This window comes from Capra hircus, chromosome 22 (genome assembly GCF_001704415.2).
Source record: "Capra hircus breed San Clemente chromosome 22, ASM170441v1, whole genome shotgun sequence".
Taxonomy (NCBI): Eukaryota; Metazoa; Chordata; class Mammalia; order Artiodactyla; family Bovidae; genus Capra; species Capra hircus.
The window spans coordinates 13,669,100-13,686,357 of NC_030829.1; the positions used below are offsets into that span (position 1 = coordinate 13,669,100).

Genomic DNA, 17,258 nt, shown 5'->3' on the forward strand with positions numbered 1-17,258 from the left:
GCAAAGACACAAATGAGAAAGTCATTGTAGACAATGGGTCTCACTGAACATCATTTGAGTCTGTGGACTTTTTCCACTGCAGGGGCCCACTACAGCTATGGTGCTAGACAGCAGTTAACATTATCACTGGTATATAATAAAATATCATTAAGATAGGGGGAAAATTGAATTTTTAAAGAACATGTTGGCCCTGAAGCATTAGCTATACCTAAAACTGCACAAGCTACTCCACAATTGAATGAGAGGGTTTCCTGCCGTACCTATGTATAAAGACCTATTGTTTGCATGCATTAATTACAAAGATAAAAGCCTCAGGATAACTTTCACTGTTGCTTTTTGTACTCTCTCCATTGTTTTGGAGGAAAAATAAGCATCCAACAATAGACTAGAGAAAGTGAATCGATCATAATTGTTTCAGCTTTGACAAACACCAAACCTGCTGATTACAATGGAGACATTTCCAAGGGAAAACAAGACCCAACTTCAGCCTATTCAAACGAATTAAAAAATTTTTTTGAAGAATAGAAAATGAGTTTTAAAAAATTAGAAGCTGCCTAATGGATAGCTCTTTCCATGAACAACGAACTTGGATTTCTCAAAGAAGTAATACCCTAGAAATGAACTTAGAATGAAAGAAAAATCCACCACCACTCCCAATATACTGATACTTAGTAGCAAAGTGGAACCAGTTAAAAATGGAAACTGTAAGAATTAACCTAATTGGCAGGGCTGTGGAGCTAGTCCATGTCTATCAGTCATTTGTTCAGTTAGGGACTCCTAAGGACTTGTTGAATTGCGGGCTAGGCGCCTATCCTAACGAGAGTTCGCAGCCTTCACGAGCGGGGAAAGCCGGCGGCTCGGCCGGGTGCTTCATTCCCAGATTCAAGATGAACAGCCGGTAGGGATGCGAGATCCACGACCCGGACCGTGGGGGGCTCTGAGGTGATGTGCGGCTCGGCTGCGAGCCAAGTCCTGCAGAGAGCTTGGGGCCCAGACTGCAACGGCAGCGGAAGCACGAACGCGCCGGGGTCCCCTGACCGGGAGCAGGGCGGCGGCGGCGTCCGGCAGAGTCCAGAGCGGGTGGGCCCAGACCTCAGCTCCGGCATTGCCGCCGCCGCCTCGGCCCTGAACTTTCACCCTCCAGGGACGTGTGCCGCCTGCCCCGCAGGGCCGGGGTCCCGATGCCGCCTCCCGCGGGTAGCCGGCAGCGCGCAGCCAGCCCCGCATCTGTTCTCATGGCCCGGGGCATGCGCGAGGCCGGGGCGTCGGGCTCGGGACAGTGGAGAATACCGGTGTCGCCCTCCCTCCAGCCCACCCCGGCTCGCGGAGACCCGCGCCTCCCTGACTCGGACTACCGCGCCCTGGCGGGCTGCCCTCCAGTCCCGCGCGGCGGGGCAGCGCCGGCCTCAACCTGGGAGAGCGCCCGCAGAGCGCGCGGGCGCCCCGCCCCTGCCCCGGGCTGGCGGACGGCGGCGGCGGCGGCGGCGGCGGGCGGCTCTGCGGCGCGGGGACTACTTTCCGCCGCCCGCCCGCGCCCCGCCCCTTGTCCCCGCGCGGCGGAACGCTCCGCGCTGCGCCGCTGGCGGCAGGATACAGTGAATCCTGCGCGACTTATAAGAGCTCCTTGTGCGGCGCCATTTTAAGCCTCTCGGTCTGTGGCAGCCGCGCTAGCCCGGCCCCGGGAGCGAAGAGAGAGGGGAGGCGGAGACTGAGCAAGGTCCGAGGAGCAGCTCCGGTCCCCGTCGAGCCGCCAACGCAGGCCGAGGACGGTCGGACTCCCGCTGCGGGAGGAGCCTGTTCCCCTGAGGTGCTTGGGCGCTCCTTTCCTTACCCGTTTGGGGCTGCTCCCGTTCCCGCTTCGGAGCCAAACTTCGTCGCGGGCGCGCGGTCCCGGCGGCGGCTGGGAGCCGGACCCGGCGCAGCCCGAGGCCCCGGGGTGGGGACCGGGGAGGGGCGTGTGGGCTGGGGGCGCCGGGGAGGCGGCAGAGGCGGACCGCGCCCGGGGGGCTGAGGGCGGCGGCCGGGCCCGGTTCCGGTCGCGCGGCTCCTTCGGGAGCCCCGGCGGTGCCGCTTTCGGGGAGGGGGCGCCGCGAGGGCGCGTCCGGGAGGTCGAGTGGCCAGCGGGGTGGGCGGGTGGGTGGAGGGGGCTGTGGTTTCCGTCCCGGGCTCAGGCCGCGGCTGAGTTTGGGGGAGGGACCCTGCGCCTCGGGATGCGCCGGGGCCGGGGTGGGGGGCGGGGTGGGGACGGGGGACTCCGCCTTCCCGGCCTCCGCGGGGAGTTGGGGTGCGGGCGCTGGGCCTGGGACGCCACGTGAGGTCCTATCTCCAGGTTCCTTCTTTCGTGCTTAAGGACGAATTTTTTCGAGGGTTAATAAGAGGTTAGTGATTTTTAATGGCCTGCCGGTGTGAGTGCGCTCGTTTAAATCGGAGCAACTTTAAACCTTAGAGGATCCAAACTGTTAGTGCAGACGGTGCGATGCGCCAGGAGGATTTGCACAGATAAAAATCCATATCTTGCACCTACATTTTTTTGTACGGTGCAGGTGAGTGAAAGCGGGCGTGCTAGGGAGGTCCTGGGAAAAATAAGGGCGAGGGCGGCTGGCTTACTGTCTCTTAGCAAGTGACCCACAGGACTCAGATTGCGACTGCTTCGAGAATTGTGTTCCTGGAGATTCTTTATTCAAATAGTTTCACGGCAACTAAACTTGATTTTGAGAGCACTTTCCAGCGGGGTGAATTTTCCCCTCGCTGCGAAATGGCCCGCAGGAAATTCAAGCTTTGCAACTTCGTTCCGTGTTTTGTCTGGAGAGAGGACTTGGAACTGAGACTTTCAAAGTTCGCTTTTCACAGCCTCCTTCTGAGTCTACTAAACTTGAAAGCTTTGCCAGTCGGGTGTAGTTGTTTGCTTCGTTTTCTTTTCGGTGTTGGAGGGAGCATTGTCTCCTACTTTGTATCTTCCAGACATCTGTGGTCTCCCCCTACCCCCACTCCGGGTTTGTGAGTGGTGAATGAAGGGAGACTGGTCTGCTGGTATGCAGAGGTCGGCAAAAGGAAATCGAGGAGTGGTTTTAGTGAAACGAGAGCTTTGTGTCGTGAATAGTGGTGGCTTAGACTAGACAGCAGCTTGAAGAGACGGCTCGCCTTTGATAAAGTCTGGGCTGCTGTTTTTCAGATGGCTAAGTTATAAGTATTTTGTCTGGAACTTGGGAAGCCGTTTCATTCTGTCTCTTGGTGTACATTCAGTACCTTCGGCTATCTTCCTGTTAACGTGTTTCCTTAAGAGATACTGGACATAGCTTGACTCTTTTGTTTGTTAATGTTTCTGTTTAATATCTGCTTAGATTAGTGACAAACTTGTTTGGGAGGCATTTTTTTCGGTCTGAACTAAGGCGGCTGCTACATTTATTTTATTTTTACATTCAAGCGCACGAATCTCTGAGTTTAAAAAAAGGTGCCATTAATGTTTGCGAATATCTTTTCACGAAATTTGATTAATTTGCGTCCAGTATTCATTACTTTGACCTAGTCTTTGTTCTGAAGGCCATGTACAAGGCCCTAAAGTGATTGCAACAGTAACTTGAAAAACTTCCAGGAGACTATTCTATAGGATTAAAGGAATGCTGAGGCTATTCAAGTCTGAAGTCCTTGAGGGGGAAATTAAAAAACTGTGCCACAAAGTTTAGTATAGCATGTAACTTAGAGTCCTTGAGGAGTTCTAGATTTCCAGGCTTAGAGCATTTAAATTGCTTCAAGAAAACCAAATTTTAAAAGGTGACTTAAAAAAAGTAAAACATTTAGTAGTGTTCAAGTGTCAGTGTCCAGCATTTTTCTTTCGAAACATATCCTTTACCAAGATAATTATGTAGATTCCAATATTAAAACTGAAATCAGATTGAGCTTCTTACTGTTGCTAATGATAAATGGAATAAAATTATCCATAAAATGAAATTGTATATTTTTCTTTTCATACACACTTCCCTCCTCCACTCCCCAAATAGGGAGAGAAAACTTGAAGTAGGCTAATTTCTCTAAGAGTGTTTTGAGATTTGGTTCTTGGGAAAGCTATATGCACACAGCCTGTTTCATTGTTGGAAGGAGTGGAAGGAAGAGCATAAGTATTGTTGAAACTAGGGACATGGAGAATTCAAAAATTTGAATCTCACTCTTTTATACTTGTAAGTAGCAGTGAAATTAAAATCCCAGAGATAGGTTGTTTGTAGTATCTTCAGCCAAATGAAACTTTTGTGTTACTGAAATGAAATAATACAGCATCCAGTTATAATGAGATTTTGTTTCTCTTTTATGGTTTACTAGTTGCTGATAATAACTGCAGAGGAGTAGGTGGTAAATTTTAAGTATGTACTTTGAGCTTGGTTGGAAGCATGCTTGATTGCCAGCCCAGGGCAGAAAGGATGAATACTTTTAGAGCAGGACAAACTTGTAATAAAAAGTATGCCTGTTGACTTGTGACTTTGGTTGTGAAAACACTAGTTGTATTGACTTAGTTGTATTTTGTATTCTTGTAGCTCTCTTTTTGTTGGGAATACGGTATCTTTTGTTGCAACAGTTTGAGTAAAAGCATTTTTATATCTTAAAAGTAAGTAGTAAAACAGACTAGTAGCTACTTCTGGTTACTCCAGAGCTTGTATCTTTTGCCTCTTGGACCCTCACTGAGAGAAAACTGAGTTGCAAAATCAGTCTTCATTCTTTTAACAGATTATTGTTTATGTAATACTGTTCTAATTGTGTCTTGATAGATAACTAGGCTAATGGGCTAAAATAAAGATATACTTTGTAAGTTCCAGGAAAGGAAAATATGTGATTTGTATTGCTTGAAAATGAGTAGGAGTTACCTTGTGTAGTTCTTGATCACTTAAACTCTGGAGAAAGTTCTTTATTTCCTCTGTTTACTTAAGAATGCTGCTTTTGTGTTGTATGCAAGTCTGAGCTTGACCAGGTTTGAAATCTAGATACTTCTGTTGAGGCTTGAACCCTGTATCCCTGAAGCATGTATTTAAATCTGCTCCCTAGGGAAAAAGAAGCTCTTATAAAAGAATCGTCATGTTAGGAACCCTTTTTAGAGATTAACTATCTTGCTATTTGTGAGCATCTTTTCTTTTAAAAGATACTATTTTCCAGCCTCAAAGTCTCCTCAAACCTGATGCAGCTGAGTGACAGTAGCGTCAGGGCATGTTTTCATTGCATGCTTTGGTCACATTGAGTGCCCTCCAGTGGATATAATCTAATGCTGGTGATTTTTCCCCCCTTAAATTTGTGTGAAATATATTTATGATAGTTTCGATGAGAAAGCGTCAAGAAAACTTTTGAATTCTAGAATAGGGTGTTCATATTATTATTGCTAGTTAAAAGATTGGCTTTAGAACATGTCATCTCAGCCATTATTTGCAGGAGAAAGGTCAAAGTTAAATCAGGAGTTAAATTCTGTCACTTTTTGTAGGAAGTTCTGCTTAAATATAATTATAAACCAAAATCTTAGTCTAAACATCCTAGTATCTGGGCTTCCCTGATGGCCCAGATGGTAAAGAACCCACCTGCGATGCAGCAGACCCAGGTTCAGTCCTTGGGTTGGAAAGATACCCTGTAGAAGAGAATGGTTATCCACTCCAGTGCTCTCGCCTGGAGAATCCCATGGACAGAGGAGCCTAGCGCGCTACAACCCATAGGGTCAAAGAGTCAGACACGACTGAGCGACCACACTTAAACCTAGATCCTAAAATTAAGCCATATTAATGAATTCTAGAAATGAAGATTCTCAGATAAAGTTAACAAAAAAGTGAATTATCAATTTGTCTAAAATTTCTAATGCAATAAAACTGAAGTAAGTCTTCAACTTGGTTATATTTTCAAGTAATATTATGTCTGTTAAGAACTGGTTATCAACAAAGCTGGTTGAGTCAACTTATGTGAACTCCAGAGTATAATGCCTAGTGACTACAGGCATTTGTGTAAAGTATACATTTGTATAGTGCTTTGATGCACTATTCCCATATTTTGACCTTTAAATTCTTCAATAAAAGCTCTTTCTCCGCACTCCTATGTTACAGTTCTTGCTATTTCTATAGTAGCATTATTTTATGCAAATGCTTATTTCAAATCAGATTCTAATTAATAACTGGAATAAAACCCATTTAAAAATAGCTTTTAGAAGTCAAATGGTCATTTTTATGGAAAATGCTCAGCTTAGAACAAATGTTTTTACCTTTGTATGTTTTCTATAAATAGGTGGTTGAAATGAAGTTTAAAAGTTAATTGATTGAGTAGGGAGGGAAAATGACTGTATCACTTACTGCTCCATTTTGCCCTGAAATTTAGTATAATTTTGTGGAAACATTGATAATGATTTTCGACTATTTAAGAAATGTATTATTGCTTCCCTGGTGGCTCAGAGGTTAAAGCGTCTGCCTCTAATGCTGGAAACCCGGGTTCAATCCCTGGGTCGGGAAGATCCCCTGGAGAAGGAAATGGCAACCCACTCCAGTATTCTTGCCTGGAGAATCCCATGGACAGAGGAGCTTGGTAGGCTACAGTCCACGGGGTCACAAAGAGTCGGACACGACTGAGTGACTTCACTTCACTTTTTAAAAACATAAGGCAAGAATACCTCAGTTGATTTATATCTCAGAATGGGTTGTTATCCTTCATAAAGGATCATGTATGGAATAAGTAATGTCCAAGTCCGTAACTGTTACTTTCATAATTTACTGCCTCAAGGTCAAATAGCTTGTGTTCCAGTTTCAAAGATTTTTATGAGAAGAGATTAGATTTGAAAGTTCTCTTGAAAACTGTGTATATCTTTAAAAAAAAAATTCTGCCTATTAGGGACCTAATTTATCTCTTGAAATTGGCCACTTGTCTTCATGCAACAATTTGACAAACAATATAGGTGACTAAGATCTCTGTCAGAAACCACATAGGATTGATCTTGCATCCCAGTAGGAGTAGCTACTCAGTATCTCCAAGCAGGTATGGGCTCACGGGGCCCCTGTGAACTACAACGAATTGAGAGAACATATGTCCCATATAAGCCAGTCTCCAGCTGCAGCCACTGTGGAAAGCAGTTCAGGCTTCCACAGCATCTGAATTTCTCCTGTCTTCTAAGAGAAGCAGGGAACCTGGATTAATGTGCGTCTCATGATTTGCACCAGTGGGGCTTGGTGGCTCGGCGGTGAAGAGTCTGCCTGCGGTGCAGGAGCTGCACAAGCTGTGGGTTTGATCCCTGAGTTGGGAAGGTCCCCTGGAGGAAAAAATGGCGACCCACTCCATTATTCGTGCCTGGAGAATCCTATGGACAGAGGAACCTGGTTGGGTAAAGTCCATAGGCTCACAAAGAGTCGGACACTACTGAAGCAACGTAGCACACACATGATTTGCACATGTTGGTAGGTGAAATTCATGTTTTAAGACATTTTAACACAAATTAAATACACCTATTGGCAGGATCTGCCAGTTTGTGGCATCTGCAGTAAACCATTTGGAGTACAGTGTTGTTTTTTTTTTTTTTTTAATGATGATGATTCTATTAAGTGACTGAAGGTAGTACAATTCTGTATCTATGTCTCTATATATACATATCGACGCAACTGAGTAACATTTTTACTTTCATAACTTAGTAAATAAGATTTGATAAACCATTAGGTTCATATTTGGTATTTTAGGAATGCCTTGTATCAATGACTATATAAACAGATTAGGAACTTAAAGCAGGTTCATATCATTAACTCTGGAAAACCTGCACTTAAAAAGCTTAAGAATTAAGATGGATTGGATCAAGGAAAAAGAGGAGAAAGAACAAACTTGTTCATCACTTGATCATCTTAAGTATAGTTTTTAAAGTGTTTTCTTAAAAGAGGTCTTAAAACTTAACATTGAAGGTGCTTAAAATGCTGGACAAATTCTGGCTGTGCATACACAATCATATCAGCCTGAAGTTTTATTGATGTCTTTAAATCACACCTGGTTTTCAGCTAAAGTCCGTATTTCTGTGATAATCTATTTATCAGACTAGATTTAAAACTGAAAAGCAAAGTTTAGATAATGAAAAATTAACTGAATGTTAGTTTTTTTTTTTTTTTTTTTTAAAGTAATGGCTTACTCCTATTTGGTCAGAATATATTTTAAAATTTTTTATGAGTATAGTTGCTGTACAATGTTGTGTTAGTTTCTGTTGTACCGTGGAGTCAGTAAGCCATACGGTCACGTATATCCCCTCTGGTTTTGGATTTCCTTCCCATTTAGGCCACCACAGGGCATTAGGAGCTCCCTGTGCTGTGTAGTCTGTTCTCATTGGTTACCCTTCTATACATAGTAGTAGGATCTGTTTTATACATAGTAGGAGAAGGCAGTGGCACCCCACTCCAGTACTCTTGCTTGGAGAATCCCATGGATGCAGGAGCCTGGTGGGCTGCCGTCTGTGGGGTTGCACAGAGTCGGACACGACTGAAGCGACTTAGCAGCAGCAGCAGTGCAGTCCCAGTCTCCCAATCCATTCCATCCCCTGGTCAGAATAAATTTAGGCAGGCAGTCAAATAGATGTTGGTAAAGTCTTTTGCTGCTAGGGCAAGTTTCTCCATTTCCAGAGTTTGAAAAGTTGTATATTTAGTCTTTAGATTACATGTTTAAGTGGCCTACTATATCTGTACTGAAAATACAAACCATAAGCCAACATTGGTTTTAAAAAGTATCATCTGAAAATAGTGCTGCTGACTGCAATTGTGTTTATATGATATGGTATAGAATGCAAACCAAACTGAGCGGTGGACTTTTCAGAACACGTTTGTCCCAAGGTGCTCACCCCTTGGCCTGTACCACAATCCCCACTGTAAAGTTTCTCTTGTAGCAGTCCAGAAAATTCTGGCCTCTGATTTCTTTTGAACTTGTTGAAAAGCCCCCAAACCCCCAGATAGTTTGAAAAGTGTGATATATGGATGGATGCTGTTAAGGTGAAGCTGCTTCATAGCAATGCCAATCTGCTCCCCTATTTACTTCCATCTATTTCTTCATTAATATTCTCATTGTTTTACTTGTAATTTCATAACTCTTATGTTGCTGGACTGATTTTCCTTTTAACTGATTTAACAGATGTGTTAGTTAAAAAGTCTGGGGGTTGGGGAGATATTTTTAACCTGTTTAATTTGAAGTTCATCAGTCCACATGGCACATAGGTGATAGCTGTAGTAAATGTTCTTTCATGCCGGCAGCTGATCTGACTTGGAAGTAAAAGAGGTGCACGTGCTACAGGGTGGCTGCTAAGTTTCTCTGAACAGGTTTATGATGACTGAAATACTTTTATGTGTTTATACATACTTTATTGTACATTATCTGTATAGAAATGTGAGAAGTTAGATTTACTGCAAACTTTCTTAAATGCAGTTTGAAGATGATCGTAATGATTCTAATTTGCTTCATGGAGGGGTGGCTTTTGTAAAAGCCTCCACTCAACCCTGAAGTATAACTCAGTGGTTTGCAGATAAGGGTGTAGAGAGTGAGTATGTCTTTGGAGTTATCTGTGTATTAGATGAATGACACATGTATACAGGAGGAACATGGGTTTCTTGGGAATATTTCTCAATCCAGTTAACTCTGGATGTTTCTAAGTGATATCCTTTCTCTTGTGTAGAAGTACTGAGGTAGACACTTAGAATCTTTCCTGAGCCACTGAAAGAATGTAGCAATGTCAAACATTACTTTATATTCAACAGTTCATTTAGATACAAAGTGGAAGTCGCTCAGTTCTGTCTTACTCTTTGCGACCCCATGGACTATGCGGTCCATGGAATTCTCCAGGCCAGAATACTGGGTGGGTAGCCTTTCCCTTCTCCAGGGGATCTTCCCAACCCAGGAATTGAACCCAGATTTCCCACATTGCAGGTGGATTCTTTACCAGCTGAGCCACAAGGGAAAGTAGACAATAAATGTTACATAGGGAACATAGTAAGCCGATGTACCACTCTAGATTCATTCATAAATTTAGTCTTTCTGGTACTTCACTTTATTTTAAAGTTGTTTCATTTAAAGTTCGTTTGGTTGGAAAAGCCACATGATATGAAATGAGGTGTATATTGTTCTGACTTTTAGTTATAAATGTCCTCTGTGATCCATTTACAAGGTAGAATTCATGTTATATATGATAGTTGTCCTCTAGGTCACTATTTTCTGCCTTAATTCTGCTGTCATTTTTTCATAGGTCCTAAATCAGAGTGCCAGCCAGTCTATTCCCCATAGAATGAAAAGAGGCTAGATTAAGAGATGAGAAATCTGTCATTCATAAGGCAGAGTAATGATAATTAAAATACTGAAATTAGATATTTCCTTTTGTAAGAATACTGAACATTCTTGAATCATGCTTGAAGAATGTCCTGACTGTATGCTGAAGGGCCTTAGGCTTCTCCTTATTGCCATTATACACCAGATCATATTACATTTCTCTTCAAAGTGCGAAGATAGGAAGACTGTTTAACCTTTTCTTTGCTCCTCAAACTAACCCCCGTTCCCCCATGAGAAACTAAGCAGGAGTTCCTTCACCTTCTGTTATCAGTCTGCATGGAGGGTCCATCTTCATAGTGAAGCATTATGTTCTAGTCAGAGGCCAGTCCTGGCACGTGACTTCTGTAGGACTTAGTTCCTTTAGTTATGCCGCTGTTGTGTGTACTACTCTTATCTTCCCAGATTTGGATCCCATTGCTGATTTGGCTCTCCATTTCCCACATTTCATCATCTCTTGAAATCCGTTCACTGCCCCTCTAGAACTCATAGTCTTTAGCACATCCTTTTTATTGTCAGTCTTTTCTGGGAGTGTTTACTTTTTCTTGCTCCAGCTACAACCTAGCCTCTCCCCATAATGCTGCTGACCTTGCAGCTCTCTCAAGTGGTAAATATTTCCTGTTCCTGTGCACCTTTTATTGGTGAACCAGAAGGTGGAGGAAGTGTCCTCTTTGTTCCTTGTTGTTGCTTCTTGACCACTCTTTTCCAAAACTTTCAGCTTTGACTCTCATGCCATCAAATTATTACCACCCGACTTTACAAGCTAATTTTAAAATACTGGGTTGACCAAAAAGTTCATTCAGGTTTTTCGGTAAGATGTGACAGAAAAACTGGAACAAATATTTTGGCCAACCCAATATATCTGGAAGAACAAAAGCTAAGAAACATTATCCTAGTATGCTATATGAAAACAGAGTTGCATTATTACTGATCAGTAGGGAACATGTAGGCAAAACTCTCTTACAACAAAACCCATGAACTACAAAATCTTACACAACAGTATTAATAAATTTGATTACATCATATTTAATACATCTTACTCAAAAGAAGCTATAAAGGAAATTTGAAAATAAATTATGGACTGGCATAAAATATTTGTTCTCAAAAATTATCCAGAATATTAGGTTGAACAATACAATACTGTCATTTTTAGAGGTGAGGAAATGGTCACACATTAGCAATCCATTTGGTTAAATCTAACATAAAGAATGGATGTGAGTTTGAGTGAACTCCGGGAGATGGTGATGGACAGGGAGGCCTGGCGTGCTGCAATTCATGGGGTCTCAAAGAGCTGGACATGACTGAGCGACTGAAATGAACTGAACTGCCCTCGTTATCTTAGTCCATTACCAGCTTTCCTGGTTCATTCCCCTACTTCCTTGAATACTTGTCTCCTGGCTCACTGTCATCTTTACTTCTGTTATAATTCTTGGTGATACCAATATTTGTGTAGACAAGTGCTACTCAGAATGTCCCATGCTCTGAGAACTGTTACAGTATGAATTGCAGTAAGTAGTTTGTGCCAGAAAGTAACTCAACTATGTCACTAAGTTCAGTGTTTAGTTCAACTGACTTTTTTTTTGGTACTGAAATTTTTTTGATGAAAGAAGCAGTATGTTGGCTTGTATAATCTGGCACAGGCTCCATAGGGTGTTGTGGTCTGGTACTTTGAGTAACATTGATATAGAGGATGCCTCCAGTATTCTCATCTCTTAGTTCCTTGATTTCCTCTCCTCCAATAACCTTATTTTTCTGTCTGATTCAGCCACCCTAATTCCAGTAGCTCTTCAGTGACACGATAACTTCACTCTGTCAAAGCTTTTCAGTATCCCTCACGCTCACTTCTGCTCAACTCTCAACAACCTTGTCCCCCCTGACTTCATGCCCAGTGGTCCTTGGCCTCTTAGTTCATCTCTCTTTATGACCGTGTCTTTTCCCTCTTTTCTCAAACCTCGCAATACTTCCTCCCCTATATGTCTCCCTTGCTTTCTGTTTCACAAAGCATGTCGAATAATTGGAAGATTTCCTGTATGCTCTCACATCTGTGACTGTGCCATTCACCTTCTGTGTCATTATGACAAACTGTAGTGTTCAGAGATAAGGACAACCAGCTTCCATGCCCTCTTGCTCTCAAGAATATAACTCTGGCTTTCTACCTTCTCTTGCATCCTTGATTTTTCCTTCTGTGAGTTTGCATGATCTTTGTCCCTGTTTTAAAAAATCTTTTCTTCTTGTTTCCCCTTTTCATGCACCCAGTCTGCTTCTCTTTTGAATAAGACACCTTGAAACAATTGCTTGGATACACTCTCACCCCTTTTCAGCTTCTACCGATGACCACCACATTATAAACCTCTAATCCTCCTCTCACTTAACCTCTCAGTAGCGCTTGGCACAGTTGCTTGAGACATGTTTCGCTTGGCTTCTAGGCCACCACATCTGCTAGCAGGTTTTCTCCCTGCCTTACTGGTGGTTCCTCCTTACTCTTCTTTACTTTTTCTGTTATGTCCTCATGGAATGGCTGAATCTTGAGCACTTGGATCTCTCCTTTTTCATTGTTGAAATACACTCGAATCTTATAGCTTTAAACATAGTATTTAACCTGTTTGCTGATGGCTTCCAGATTTATATCCTTAGCCTGAGTCATGATAGCCAACGTTTCCCCCAACATTTTGGATGTCTTAAGAAGCATCTCAAATGTAATATATCTAAAACTGAGCTCCCAATTTCTCCTAAAGCTGCTTGTCTTAGTATGTCCTAAATGCACCTGTCTTTTTAGTTACACCAAAAACCTTGCCGTTCTTGACTGTCTTTCTGTCACTGTACCCTGTCTGAAAATTGTCTGTTCTCCTTCTGATATAGATGCAAAATTCAGCCATTTCTTACTATGCCATTTCATAGCCATGCCATCCTAGGGTTACTGCAGAGGTCTTCTAGCTGGTCTTCCTGCTTACATTTGTTCCCTTTAAATGCAGTCTCAACACAGTGACCAGAATAATCCTTTTAAAGCAATGATCATAGAATTTTTGTGTTCAAAAACCTCCATGGGCTTATGGTCTCATTCTGTAAAAGCACACTCTCCTGTGTGTTTAGACTATTCTCTTTATCACCTAATTCTTTCCTCCTGTCCCTCATCAAATAAAACTGAAAGGATTTAAGAAAGGAGAGGAACCAGGAAAATAACTGCAGCAGTCATGCTGGTGACACAGTGGCGGTGGCTTCGGTCAGGGTGTAGCCTGGCACAGAGGAGCCAGAGTGGAGGCCCAGGCTCCGCAAGCCCACTTCTTCCCTGGCTTCCTGTCTCCTTGCTTGCTCGTTTTCCGTTAGCCTTCAACACTGTCTAACATAATAGATATTTTACCATTTTTTTCTCCTCTTGTTTTTTCACCTCCTAGAACATAAGCTCTGGAAAGACAGGGATCATTGTCTATTTCCTCACTTTTTGCTTTCTTCCCAATGCCTAGAATCATAGTGTACACTAGTTGATTAGTGAATGTGTGTTGAGTGAATGACTTTGAAATCTTTTCAGCTCACTTTGGATCTTTCCCAATAGCACAGAAGTATATCCCATCTTTGCAGAGGTGGTCCCTTCCTGTCATTTATGGCTCCCGTTAGATTGAGTTCTTCCCTGTTCACCCATTTTCACTTTACCATCTTCTTTTACTCGGTTTGTTGCACTTAATCATATTCTGAAGTAACCTGTGTTTACTTGCTGCTTTTCTCCTTTCACGATCTTATTCTGATTTGTTTGCCTGGTACTGAGAACAGTGTGTGGAAGTTCTAGATGCTAATAAGTATTGGTTGAGTAGGTGAATATTCTGGAATTGGATGACTTTTGTTTCTTTGCAGCTAATGCCCCTTTAATTTCTCTGCTCGCTTTCACACTCTGAAAGACATATCCTATGGATATGGTCTTCATTTTTCGTCTCCTATTTCAGTTTGTGTTTGGCTTTTATTATCGGTGAACCTCCTTTTGCTGAACTTATCATTGGACCTCCATGTTGACCAATGAAAGGGATACTTTTTACCTTTAGTCTTGCTGGGTCACTTTAGCATTTGGTGCGTTTTTGTTTTTGAACTTGCCTTTGGAATAGCAATGTCCAGTAGAACTTTCTGTGATAATGGAAATGTTCTATATCTGTGAGGTTGATATGGTAGCCACCAGCTACATGTGACTCTTGAGCACTTGAAATGTGGTAATGTGACTGAGCTAAATTTTAATAAAAATTTAAATAGCGGTGTGTGACTAATGGCTATTTTTTCTCACATACTCCAAGCTCAGGAAGTATCACAGCCTAATTGCTCAATGCAGATACCTAGGAGTCATTTTATTCCATCCCACCCCCGACCCCCTGTGTCCATATGCTGCTCATCCGCGTCTGTGGCTCTGTTCCTGCTCTGCGGTAGGTCCGTCTGCACCATTTTTCTAGGTGCCATATGTGTGCGTTAAAATACAGCATTTGTTTCTTTCTTCCTGACTTGCTTCACTCTGTATGATAGACTCCTAGGTCCATCCTCTTCTCTACAAATTTCCCAACTTTTTTCATTTTTATGGTTGAGTAATATTCTACTGTATAAATGTACCACAACTTCTTTATCCATTCATCTGTCGATGGACATTTTGGTTGTTTCCATGTCTTGGCTGTTGTAAACAGTGCTGCAGCAAATGGTGGGGTACATGTGTCTTTTTTTATTGGAATATAATTGCTTTACAATGTTGTGTTAGTGTCTCCTGTACAGTGAAGTGAATCAGCTATATGTATAAGTATATCCCCTCTCTCCCGACTTCCCTCAAACCCCTCATCTCATCCTTCTAGGTCATCACAGAGCTAGCATCAGGCCAAGCTTCTTGTGCTTTATAGCAGAGTCCCACTAGCTTGCTATTTTACGGGCTTCCCTGGTGACATAGGAAGAATCTGCTTGCCAATGTAGGAGACGTGAGTTCAATCCCAGTTTGGAAAGATTCCCTGGAGAAGAAAACAGCAACCCAGTCCAGTATTCTTGCCTGGGAAATGCCTTGGACAGAGGAGCCTGGTGAGCTACAGTCCATGGGGGTCACAAAGAGACACGGCTTAGTGACTAAACAGCAACATCTGTTTTACACATGGTGTTGTATATATGTCAGTCCTAACCTCCCAATTAGTCTCACTCTCCCCTTTCATCCCTGTGTTCACACTTCCGTTCTCTTATGTCTGCAGCTCTATTCCTGCCTTGGAAATAGGTTCATCTGTACCTTTTTTGAAGATTACACATTTATGTGTTAATGTACAGTATTGATTTTCTGACTTCACTCTGTATGACAGACTCTAGGTTCATCTCCATCTCTACAAATGACTCTTGCATTCCTTTCAGTGGCCGCGTCATATCCCACTGTATACATGTAACACATCTTCTTTCTCCATTAATCTGTCATTGGCCATTTGGGTTGTTTGCATGTCCTGACTAGTGTAAATAATGCTGCAGTGAACATTGGGGTACATGTGTCTTTTTTCAGGGTATATGCCCAGGAGTGGGATTGTTGGAGTCATGTTGGTTCCATTGTTTAGTTTTTAAAGGAACCGCCATGCTGTTCTCCATAGCGCCTGAGTCAGTTTACACTCCCAGCAGCGGTGCAGCACGGTTCCCTTTTCTCCACACCCTCTTCAGTGTTGGTAGACTTTTTGATGATGGCCATTCTGACTGGTGTGAGGTGAATACCTTCTTGTAGTTTTGATTTGCATTTCTCTAATAATTAGTGATGTCAAGCATCTTTCCATTCACCTCTTGGCCATCTGTATGTCTTCTTTGGAGAAATGTCTATTTAGGTCTTTTGCTCATTTTTTGATTGGTTTTTTATATATATATATATATGTAGTTTAAAATTTAGAGGCCTTTTTGCTCATTTCTGCCTGTGCTGGGTGTTTGTTGCTGCGTGTGGACTTCTCGTTGCTGCGGTTTCTCTTGCTGGCTCAGCGCGGGCTCTAGGGCACAGAGGCTTCCATAGTCGTGGCTCTCAGGCTCTTGAGAACAGGCTGCATAGTTGTAACACATGGGCTTAGTTGCTTCATGGCATATGAGATATTCCTGGACTAGGGATCGGACACATGTCTCTTGCATTTACAGGCAGATTCTTTACCACTGAGCCACCAAGGAAGCCCTGTTTTTGTTTTTTTTTTTAATTGAGCTACATGACCTGTTTGTGTATTTTGGAGATTAATCCCTTGTCAGTTGGCTTTGTTTGTAAATATTTTCTTCCTTTCTGAGGATTGTCTTTTCATCTTGTTTGTTAGGAGTCATCTTTAGTTCCTCTCATCTACTGCAGTCAGTCCATCAGTAGAGCCTCTTTTTTCTGTCTCCAAAGTATTTCTCTAATCCAGCTACTGTTTGTGCCCAGTGCTGGTAGCCTAGCCTAAGCCACCATCTGTCACTGGACACTGCTTTACTGGTTTACCTTTTTTATTTTACCCTTTCAGTTATTTTCATTATAGCCAAGGTCAGTTTTGAAAAACTCAAATAGGATCTTGTTATTCACCTGCTTTATAACCCTTCATGGATTTCCAGTGGCATTTAGAATAAGAAATGCTTTTTTTTTTTTTTAAGGGCTGGAAAGCTCTGCATGGTCTGGCTACTTTCAACCTCATCTCATTGTAATCACTCTTTCCCACTACTATCAAACTACTGTGGTCTTAAAAGACAGTCCTAATGATTCTGGAATTCTGCACATTGTTTCTGATTTCTGGAAGGTCCCTGCTCTGCTTCTTATGTGCTGGCTCCTTCGCATCTTTAGGTCTCAGCTTGCAGGCTCCCTTGAAGGCCGCCACAGAAGCGTGTGGCTGCTCTTCACGCAGGGCCTTCGCTTGTCCTAATGCCGTTTCCACTGCCTTCTCCCACTTGTCGCTTAGCCACACACTCCTTGTAATTGTTTATTCAGTTGTTGCCTGTGTCTGTCAAGAATGCAAGGACCATGTCTGTTTTATATCACCGCTGTATCCTCAGAATCT

General features: G+C 42.8%; 1 protein-coding gene across 4 annotated transcripts in view; it reads left to right on the plus strand.

Moving 5' to 3' along the window:
- Positions 1,588 to 17,258, plus strand: part of CTNNB1 (catenin beta 1) — a 48,666-nt gene continuing 32,995 nt past the window's right edge. For 2 of the 4 annotated variants that reach the window (XM_018066894.1, XM_018066895.1), the window contains exon 1: positions 1,588 to 1,807. The gene's annotated coding sequence lies outside the window, so the exon portion shown is untranslated. The remainder of the gene's footprint in view (positions 1,808 to 17,258) is intronic. The other 2 variants (XM_018066897.1, XM_018066896.1) reach the window with 1 other exon arrangement.